A 3,744-nucleotide genomic window follows, 5' to 3' on the forward strand; every position below is an offset into this window, starting at 1 on the left:
GAGAAGATGAGCTCTGTCACTTGCCCTCCCCTGGCTCAGGAGCACTCCATCATCTCTTCCCTATAACTCTTAAGCAGTTTTTACAGGGCATAGAGAAGGCCCGCCCTCCCACCCAATCCTTCACTGACCTGACACATGCCCTTGGAGGGCAGTCTTCCTGGGGCCAGACTTCAGGCCTTTATCCCCATACACTGATGGCAAGTGAATGACTAAATTGGCCAAAAATGAAAGTCCTATAAATCTGATATTTTGCTTCAAGCTGTCGGGTACACAGAGTGTGCTGGGATTATTGATAGAAAAGTTTATGGATGGGCTGCATCTTAAAATCAAAATACATTACCCAAAATCAATGTTGCTGTACGTGGTACGGGGAGGACGGGAAAGGTCAGCCGAGACAAGAATATCGAAACCCCAACTCCAACAGGACCTGAGCATTAAAATAAATAAATTTTGAAAGTGAGTTCCAGGAACGACATCTTCACTTAGGGCTGTAATTTAAAGGCGCTTTCACAAGCGACTGGGCAGGCTTTCTAAATAGCGCTATTTGAGGTACCTCTGAGAGCCCAGCGAAACCGTCCACAAAATGATATTGACAAGCACCACACATCCCAACTCCCAGCCCAACAAGAGCAGTAGGTGATGGCAGGAAAGCAACGGAGCACTGAGCTGGGCACATGGAAGCCAGGGCATGCCAGCAGCAAGCCCATAGGTGGGTCAGATAAACTAAGACCCCACTGGTCACATTATGGGAGTATTCACTTCCAGGACCCTTTACACAGTGACCCCACAGGTATTTCAGAGCTGTGCCTGGAGGGAGAGAAAGAGGGTAAATGCTTGTCACCACCCACTATGAACAATCAGGCTGGAAACAAGACAGTTGTGAACTGCTCTCACAAGCTGATCAGCAGGAAACCTGCTTCACCTCAGGAAAGCAAGATTCACTCTAAACAGGGTGTCTCTGTGTGAGTCTGAAGGACACTTGCAGTTGGTAGGGCTGAATAGCTCTGTTCCCAGAGAGAAGCATTCCTTTGGGAGAAGCAACAGTCCACCACAGACTCCTTCTTCTAGAACCTCCAGCTGAGAGACCATCAGGACATGTGACGAGAGAGTCAGCTCCTCTCAGGGAGTGGGTTGCCAGGCACTGGCAAGGTCCAGTGGGAACCATGTCCTGCTTTCAGCTTACCGATCCTCCAACTGGCCAAAGGACAGAGTCAAAATCCCTGCCCTGCCCACAGGAAACCCCAACAAAAAAGAATGAAGTGTCCCTTCCCCAACACCCCTAATAGTGCTCCTAAACATTTACTGGGTCTAATGATGGATCAAATCCAGCTAGGAGTTAAGGACACAGAGGAGAAGGTCAAACAGCTGCCTGCACAGTCTACAAGAGGGGACAACGGAGCAAACAGCACCTTTCAACACAGAGTTGAATGGACAGGGAAGAGTCTGCAAGGCTAGCTCAGGCTGCCTCTGACTGCCATCAGTCCAAGGCAGGGAGCCCCTCTCTTCACCAACTTCGGGTGTGGGGACTAGAGTCCTACCTACAGTAGGGAAGAGTCAAGTGTTTTTGTTAAGAACAAGGACCTCAGAGCAAAACAGATCTGGGTGAAAGTCTCACTTGGTTCTTACTAGCTGTGTGAACTCAGGGAATTTTCATAAGCTCTAGGAGATTCCATCACATCACCCATAAAATGAGGTGAAATCACAATGTCTACCCTATAGGGTTGTTATTGGGATGAAATGGCCCCATTCATGCACTCCACAAATACAGACTAAGCCAGGCCCTGTTGTAGGGGCTGGAGATTCATCAGTGAAAGAAGCTAAAAGCTTTATAAACCTTGAACAAGAAACACAATGAATAATTTTACCATACTTTGGGAAGGTGAAAAAGGAAATATGGGTGAGAGGTTGGGAGTGCTGGGCAGGGAGCTGTAGATTGCAGTATTAAATAGGTAGCCCAGGTGGGGCCTCACTGAGAAGGTGACTTCCTGACAAAAACCAGAATATAATAGAGTTAGCCAAGCAGGTGGTTGGGGGAGGGGCATCCAAGTCAGATGGTACAGCTGATGCAAAGGCCCTGGGGTGGGAGCATATCCAGTATATTGCATTACAGAAAGGAGGACATTGTGACAAAGAGAAGTGTAAACCACAGAAAGGACAGAAAAGATAAAGAGGTAAAGGCAGAGAAAAAAGCAGGGATTGGAAAGATGGATCTTTTCACCTTATCAGGTCACTGGTATTTATGCCAAGTGAAATGGGAGTCACTGAAGGGTTTTGAGCATGGAAAAGTAATCTGATTTCTGTTTGAGAAAGACATCAGTTGTGTTGAGAACTGAAGTGTGGAAAGTGTGTAGCCAGTGTCTGCTATGTGAAAATCATGTGATAACATATACTATTACCCTTATTAATAACAACCAATTTATGCCATGGGCAAGAAAATACTTACCCCATAAGGTGGTACCAACATAGAAGTTCCACAAACCCAAAAGGTAACCAAGATGTAACTCCCTCTAGCTACAGAAACTCTTCCTTGCACATCCCTGATCACTGGCCATCCCTACTTGGAGGGGGTCCTGATTGGATCTGGAGAGGAGACTGCTGCTTCTCCAGGCAAGCCTCTGCACATGGGAATCCTGTTCGTAATTAGTCCCCAAATGAAATCTGCTTTCCTAGAATCCCACTATGGTCCTGAATCTGTGTGGCACAGTGCAAGTCTGCCCCCTCCCTTCAGAAACTGAGGACAGCAATGGGCCCTGCAGGGTCTTACATTCATGGGTCCACAGTGGTTTCTAGAGCCAGGTGGAATTTCCAAGGGGAAGCTACTAAGTGGCATAACGACAGGAGTTAGCAACTGCATCTTTGAGGACCCTAGGAGGAGACCTTGGCAAGCAAGGGCTTAATAGATGAGCGACAGTGACCCAAGGGTAAAAATGACTCCTTGGCCATAGATGAGGAACCTGAAACCCAGGCCCAGGAAGGAGGCAGGTAGGTGCCCAGGGGTACCCCGCTGGCAAGGACAAGGCTTAGAAAGGGCTTCCAGCTTCTTCCTCTTGGAGGCTGTGCCGCTGGCAGCCAGGACCAGAGTGGTTGCTGGCAAGCATTTTCCCTCTGGGTTTCCTTCTCCTTGGCTCTCTGGGAACCCTCTGGCGGTGCCTCCGGGAGACTGGTGAGGAGGAAAAGCAGATACAGAATCCACTAGGTTGCCGCACCCCAACCTTGGGTCAGAGCTGCAGGACATGGATAGAGATACTCAAATCCACTGGCTGGGGACTCCCAAGGGGAAGGGAAAGAGAAGAACCCCACGTCCAGCTATTGGACTCAGCCCTAAGACTATGTTCCCGGTCTCAACCATGTGTCAGTTCTATGTTTCCTTTCGGGGACCAGACCGCACTCCCTCAGATGACTGAGGAGGTGGCAGGCTCCGGGTGAAGTCTAGGGGAGACAGGAATGCAGGGGCTGCAAGAGCGGGGGATGGGCTCCGGATCGCGGCGGTGGACTCGACCTCTGCCTCCCGCCGCCCCGGGATCTCCCTTTGGACTGGGTAAAGAAGGGGCAACCGCCGGCTAAGAGCGTGCGGGTAGGCCGGGACCGGCTATCGAGGGACAAGAACCCCGCCCCCGCCCAGAAACCTCCCGAGCCCTGAGTCGTGCCCGGCGCTCCCTACCCCACCCCACCCCCGCCGCCTCTGCCGTCACTCACGGCCGCTGCTTGCTGGCTCGCTGGTGCGCTCTCCGCGCCACAGGCACC

This window comes from Sciurus carolinensis, chromosome 16 (assembly GCF_902686445.1).
Source record: "Sciurus carolinensis chromosome 16, mSciCar1.2, whole genome shotgun sequence".
In the NCBI taxonomy this organism is placed as follows: domain Eukaryota; kingdom Metazoa; phylum Chordata; class Mammalia; order Rodentia; family Sciuridae; genus Sciurus; species Sciurus carolinensis.